At 39.7% G+C, this 7279-nt stretch overlaps 1 non-coding gene across 1 annotated transcript; it reads left to right on the forward strand.

Annotated features, from left to right (window-relative positions):
* The first annotated feature begins 6855 nt into the window (after positions 1-6855).
* LOC132538859 (small nucleolar RNA SNORA31) lies at positions 6856-6978 on the forward strand. The gene has a single exon (XR_009550169.1). It is a non-coding gene; the product is annotated as a small nucleolar RNA SNORA31 (small nucleolar RNA).
* The last annotated feature ends 301 nt before the right edge of the window (positions 6979-7279 follow it).

Genomic DNA, 7279 nt, shown 5'->3' on the forward strand with positions numbered 1-7279 from the left:
TATTTCATCTGCCGATTGAAACCTAATCAACACAACGAGTGCCACTCCAGCATGCTTCAGCTCAGACTGTGTCCAGAGACTTCACGTGTGGAATGACAACCCTTCAGCTTCATTACTCAGCTGAAACCTTTCCTTTCATAGTATTCTCTAATTCCATTCCAGGTGGTTCACTTCCTAACAAAGTCCTGAAACCTGAATATATACCAGGTTCTGTGAGAGAGAGCATATGTCACAGGTATCCATAAACTACTGCAAAATATATACCTGAAAGCAGAAGTACACTAGAGTTTGCAGAGAGTTACCCTTCCCCCCAACACTTCATCTCCACTATTCCAACCTTTGGGTCCATGATTGTTCAACAATTTGTTTGGCTTTGTATGTTAACTCTCTTTTCAGCCACCAGGTTCCAGATGCCATCAGGATGCCGACCAGGCTTCCCTGGACTGAAGACCCCACCAATGTGCCCTGGAGCTCTGCTTCCCCAGAGACACACCCTACTAGGGAAAGAGAGAGGCAGACTGGGAGTATGGACCGACCAGTCAATGCCCATGTTCAACAGGGAAGCAATTACAGAAGCCAGACCTTCCACCTTCTGCAACCCACAAGGACCCTGCGTCCATGCTCCCAGAGGGATAGAGAATGGGAAAGCTATCAGGGGAGGGGATGGGATATGGAGATTGGGTGGTGGGAATTGTGTGGAGTTGTACCCCTCCTATCCTATGGTTTTGTTAATGTCTCCTTTCATAAATAAATAAATAAATAAATAAAAATAAAAAACAAAAACAAATGAAAATACAGATGGAAAAGTTTTTCCACAAAAAACAAAGATATAAAAAAATTCCAGATCTCAGATTTGATAAACACAATGAATGAAATAAAGGCTTGTGTGAATAGTGTAGCAAGAAAGTAAATTCCTGTAAATAAAAGAATCGCATAAATGAAGACAGAGTTAGAGTAATCACTGAGAAAGAAGTGAAAAAAAAATATTTTAGAAAATATGGAAAAGGAAGTGGGGGTAGATAGCATAATGGTTATATAAACATATTCGCATGTCAGAGGCTTCAAAGTCCCAGGTTCAATCCCCTGCACCACCATAAGTCAGAGCTGAGCAGTGCTCTGTTTAAAAAAAAAACAAAAAACTGAGGGGCTGGACGGTGGCTTACCTGGCTAAGTGCACATGTTATAATGTGCAAGGACCAGGGTTCGCACCCCCTCCCCAGTTCCCACCTGCAGGGGGAAAGCTCTGCAAGTGGTGAAGCAGGGCTGCAAATGTCTCTCTGCCTCTCTCTATCCCCCCTTCACTCTTGATTTCTGGTTGCCTCTAGCTAATAAATGAATAAAGGTAAAACTAAAAGCTTTTAAAAATAAATAAATGAAAGAAAGATTAAAAATATTATGTAAACCCTTATCAGATGCTAGTAGAAGAGGTGAAAAAAAAGTATTTGATAAAACTACAATGAGATTACCACCTCATGAGACAACAAAAGAACTTACTAGGATAGGGCAATTAGTTTTGCCATGTACAAAACTCAACTTTGAGCCAAACCCCCACCACACTAAAGGAAGTTTAATGCTCTCTCTGTCTCTCTTTGTCTCTCTGTCTCTCTCTTTTTATCTCTCTATCTGCTAAAGCCAGCCCAGAGGCCCAGAGAGGTGAAGTCTGGGCAATGAACAAGTACAACAACAAAAATATAGGACTTCATATTTGGGAGAATGACACAGGTTTTAAATGTTTCAAGGGGGTCGGGCAGTGTCACAGTGGGTTAAGCGCATGTGGTGCAAAGCACAGGGACCGGCGTAAGGATCCCAGTTCGAGCCCCCGGCTCCCCACCTGCAGGGGAGTCGCTTCACAGGCGGTGGAGCAGGTCTGCAAGTATCTTTCTCTCCCCCTCTCTGTCTTCCCCTCCTCTCTCCATTTCTCTCTAAACTATCCAACAACGAACGACATCAACAATGGCAATAATAATAACCACAACGAGGCTACAACAACAAGGGCAACAAAAGGGAGAAAAAATGGCCTCCAGGAGCGGTAGAATTATGGTGCAGGCACAGAGCCCAGCAATAACCCTGGAGGGAAAAAAAATGTTTCAAACAAATTCATATATTGTATCTATACTGTAAATATTTATCTTCAATGTGAGTGCTGACATAATAATTTTATCATGTATATTTTATAGGGGAATTACATTTTTAGTAACAAAAGTTAGCTATCACAATAATCATTTATAATTGCTAGATTAAACTATCATCCTATCTGAGTTCATAGAAGCTTCCTAGCTCATAACCTTTCTGTTAAAAATAATGAGTAGTAGTGGCCAGGAAGACATGCTGTTTAATTAGATAAGTGTGAAGGACCAAAATTTGTATAGTTCATTTTGTCATCTTCCTAGTTATGGTGATAAAAAATAGAAAAAAAAAACTAACTAAGATTATAAATGACCACTGTGAGTAAAACAGTATGAATAAAGATGAAAGGATAATGAATATGTCAAAGGTGAGAAACATTAGAATAATTTTTTAAAGAATAGTAGGGGAGATGAAAAGTAAATTACGAAATAAATACCGAGCATATAGAATACCATAGTAGTAGAGAGGTTATAGAAAATGGGAAAAGGTGAGAACGATGGTTAAAATGTAAAAGAGAAGCAAGAATGAAGTCCCAAGTTAGAAATAAATGAAAGTTTTGTTTTTAGAATTAAAAGCAAACCATGACAGAGAGATAAGGCAGGAAATATCACAAAAAATGAGTAAGTTCTAGGGAAATGAAAAGAGAACCCTGACAAAGAAATACATGAAGCTACAAGAGAGTAGTGTATTTGAAGAAAGAAAAAAAAAGGTGGACTTGTGCCCAGGGGATGCTTGTACAGGCATTAGTTTCAGTTAGCCCATTAGAGTAGGTTTAACAGGAAAAGAGAACAAGTCACATAACAAATATTTCTACTTTATGCCTTTCATAAAAGACCCAAGTCTTGTCAGAATACCCTAAGAGGAAATTAAATTAGATGATTTCATTGGAAAGTGATGCAGAAACAAAAAATATATATATATAGTGTGGAACTTTTAAGAGCCAGGTCCTACTACAAATTAGAAGAAATATACAGTTACATAAAAGGAATGCTTCCACAATAGAGTGTTTTCTGACTCGTAAATTTTCAGTTCATCTCTTTGTAACTATATAATATGAGCCTAGTAAACTGGCTCAGATCTGCTTTAGAGTCCTAGAACTGACCTCCAGGCATTCCACTCTATTGAGTCTCTGACATTAGACATTGATATAAATATTTTCTGAGAATGAACTTCTTTTAACTGTACTCTTAAATATTTGAATCTGCACATTACCCTTTGCCCCACAATTTGAATTATTTTATGGAAAATCTAAATTAGCAATTAGTTTACTGTGTGTAGTCTTAGATTTTTCCTAGCTTTTTTTTTTTAGTATTAGGGGAGTCTATATATTTGAAAATAATGTTAACATTTTTAATATGGGGTTTAATTTATAGGGAATATGCCAATATTTTCTTAAAATCATGTTTCTGTGGAAGTCAGATTTCTGTTTTAGAAAATAGTAAGATCAATATTCTCTAGAAAATCAATTACTATGATTAGAAAAGAAAACGCTTTCTAGACTTCATTCCTTATCTATCAAACCACTGGAAAAAACTGCCCAGTACTAGAACAAAAACAGACACACTGGCCAGTGGAATAGAAGTAAGAAAGCTTAGAAATAGTTCTCCCACACCTATGGACATCTATATTTTTCATAAGGGCACCCAATAGATTAAGTGAAGAAAGGAAATTATTTTTAAAAATTGCTTTGGGAAAATTGGATTGAAAAGTGAAGAAGAATGAAAAACTTTACTGAAAAACTAAACTCTAAATGGATCAAGGACTTGGATAGTGGACCAGAAACTATGAAACACTTAGAGAAAAATATTGTCACAACTCTTTTACATCTAAGTTTTATAAGCATCTTTAAAGATACAAATCCATTTGCAAGAAGGACTAAAGCTAAAATAAATCAACAGGACTCCATTAAATTGGAAAACTTCTATATAGCAAAAGATACCATCACCCAAACAAAGGAACTTTTTACAGAATGGGAGATCTTTACATGATATACATCAGACAAAAGGCTAATAACCAAAGTATATAAAAAGATCATCAAAATCAACAACAAAAAATAAGTGACCCCATCCAAAAGCAGGGAAAAGATATGAACAGAATGTTCATCAAAGAAGAGATCCCAAAGGCCAACAGACATATGAAAATATGCTTTGGGGATTCGGGCAGTAGTGCAGCAGGTTAAGCGCACTAAGTGCAAGGACCAGCATAAGGATCCTGGTTCGAGCCCCCGGCTACCCACCTGCAGGGAAGTCGCTTCACAAGTGGTGAAGCAGGTCTGCAGGTGTCTTTCTCTCCCCTTCTCTGTCTTTCCCTCCTCTCTCCATTTATGTCTGTCCTATCCAACAAAGATGGCATCAATAACAACAACAAATAGTAAGTACAACAATAAAACAAGGGCAACAAAAGGGAATAAATATATTTAAAAAAAAAAAGAAAGAAAATATGCTTCAAGTCATTGACTGTCGGAGAAATACAAAGTAAGACAATAAAAAGATATCTGAAAGGGAAACTAAAAGCAGGACCTGATCAAATTGTAAGTAGGGCACCAAAGAAAAAACCCAGTGGTGAGGGGTAGACATGTAGCTTTCTGGGCCAGTGGGGGGTGGGAATGGGCGGGAGGGATGGGTCACGGTCCTTTGGTGATGGGAATGGTGTTTATGTACACTCCTAGCAAAATGTAGACATATAAATCAGTAGTTAATTAATATGAGAGGGGGAAATCAATTGTATGTCTCAAAGGTTCTCAGGAGACAAACTGAATCTTTTTAATAGATAGGCTACGTATTTGATATGCGGACTCTCTCAAAAGCCTAGACCAAGTAGATTGGAGGCTTCCAATAGCACAGCTATATACAAGATACTGGGTACTGTACAGCAAACCATAACAAAGGGACTTTTCAAAGTTAACCCAATTAACAAATAATGTGATGATAATATTAACTATTGATTGTCTTTTTGAACCCTAAGACAGCAGGAACCTCACATCTTCACTATAGAGCCCCTACTTCCCCCAGTCCTGGCACCCATGGATAGGGCTCACTTTCCCGTATGCTTCTCCCAATCCATACCAAATAATATTGCATCCGCCGATCACAACCTAACCAAAGCAACGATTGCCATCTCAACATGCTTCACCTCAGAGTGTATCCAGAGACTTCACGTGTGGAATGACAACCCTTCAGCTTCATTACTCGGGTGAGACCTTTCCTTTTATAGTACACTCTAATTTCATCTCAGGTAGTTCACTTTCTAACAAAGTCCCATAACCTAGACATACACCAGTTTCTGTGAGAGAGAGCGTATGCGCACACGTATCCATAAACTACTGCAAAATATATACCTGAAAGCAGGATTACACTAGAGTTTGCAGTGAGTACCTCCCCAACACTTCCTCTCCACTATTCCAATCTTGGGATCCATGTTTGCTCAACAAATTGTTTGGCTTTGTATGTTAACTCTCTTTTCAATCACCAGGTTCCAGATGCCACCAGGATGCTGGCTAGGCTTCCCTGGATTGAAGACCCCACCAATGTGTCCTGGAGCTCAGCTTCCCCAGAGACACACCTTACTAGGGAAAGAGAGAGGCAGACTGGGAGTATGGACCGACCAGTCAACGCCCATGTTCAGCGGGGAAGCAATTACAGAAGCCAGACCCTCTACCTTCTGCAACCCTCAACGACCCTGGGTCCATGCTCCCAGAGGGCTAGAGAATGGGAAGGCTATCATGGGAGAGGGTGGGTTATGGGGATTGGGTGGTGGGAATTGTGTGGAGTTGTACCCCTCCTACCTTATGCTTTTGTTCACTAATCCTTTCTTAAATTAAAAATTTAAATAAAAAAAAAAAAAAAAAGATATCAGTTCACCCCTGAGAGTGACATACATCATAAAGCATAGTTAAAAACAAATGCTGGGGGGGGAAGGTGTCCTGCAGTGCAGTGGGTTAAGCGCATGTGGCACAAAGCATCAGGGACCGGCGTAAGGATCCCAGTTCGAGCCACTGGCTCCCCACCTGCAGGGGAGTCAATTCATAGGCGGTGAAGCAGGTCTGCAGGTGTCCATCTTTCTCTCCCCTCGCTGTCTTCCCCTCCCCTCTCCATTTCTCTCTGCCCTATCCAATAACAAACAGCATCAACAGTGGCAAAGATAATGACCACAAAGAGGCTGCAACAACAGGGGCAACAAAAAAGGGGAAGAAATGGCCTCCAGGAGCAGTGGATTCATGGTGCAGGCACAGAGCCCAGCAATAACCCTGGAGGAAAAAAAAAATGCTGGAGAGGTTGCAGGAGTAATGGAACCCTCCTGCACTGCTGGTGAGAATGTCACCTGTCCAACCCCTGTGGAGAGCAGTCTGGAGAATTTTCACAAGGCTAGGAATAGACATACCCTATGACCCTACAATCCCTCTCCTTGGAATATACCCTAAGGAACTAAAAACACCCATCCAAAAAGATCTGTATATACCTTTGTTCATAGCAGCAAAATATTTTTTAAATATATTTTAAAAGTATTTTTGTTATCTTTATTTTATTGGATAGAGAAAGCCAGAAATTGAGAGAGAGGGGGTTGATAGAGACAGAGAGACATCTGCAGCCTTGCTTTACCACTTGTGAAGCTTCCCCCCTGCAGGTAGGGACCGGGGGCTCAAACCTGGATCTTTGCACACTGTAACATGTGTGCTCAACCAGGTGCACCACCACCCGGCCCCCATAGCACCAAAATTTATAATAGCCCCTGAATCCACTGATAGACCATCGAACAGTTTACTGTTGTTCTTTGGTTTGCACTAGGATGCAAGAAGAAAAAAAATCCCTGTCTGTCTTTGTGGTGGCCCAGATTGAATAAGAGATTACATCTATAGCCTAAAAGTGTTCAGTTCTTTCACAGATGCCAAAAGTTTAATACAGTCTTTTTTGTTTTTACAGAAAAAAAACATTCACTTAAAAAATTATAATAGCCCAAACCTGGAAGCAATGTAGGTATACAACAGATGAGTGGCTGAGAAAGTTGTGATAGATATACATGGTGCAATACTACTCAACTATTAAAAATGGCGAATTCATCTTCTTAACCTCCTCTTGCACAAAGCCTGAAGTAATAATGTTAAATGAGATAAGCCAGAAAGAGGATGAATATGAGATGATCTCATTCATGGTCT

Source organism: Erinaceus europaeus, chromosome 5 (assembly GCF_950295315.1).
Source record: "Erinaceus europaeus chromosome 5, mEriEur2.1, whole genome shotgun sequence".
Taxonomy (NCBI): domain Eukaryota; kingdom Metazoa; phylum Chordata; class Mammalia; order Eulipotyphla; family Erinaceidae; genus Erinaceus; species Erinaceus europaeus.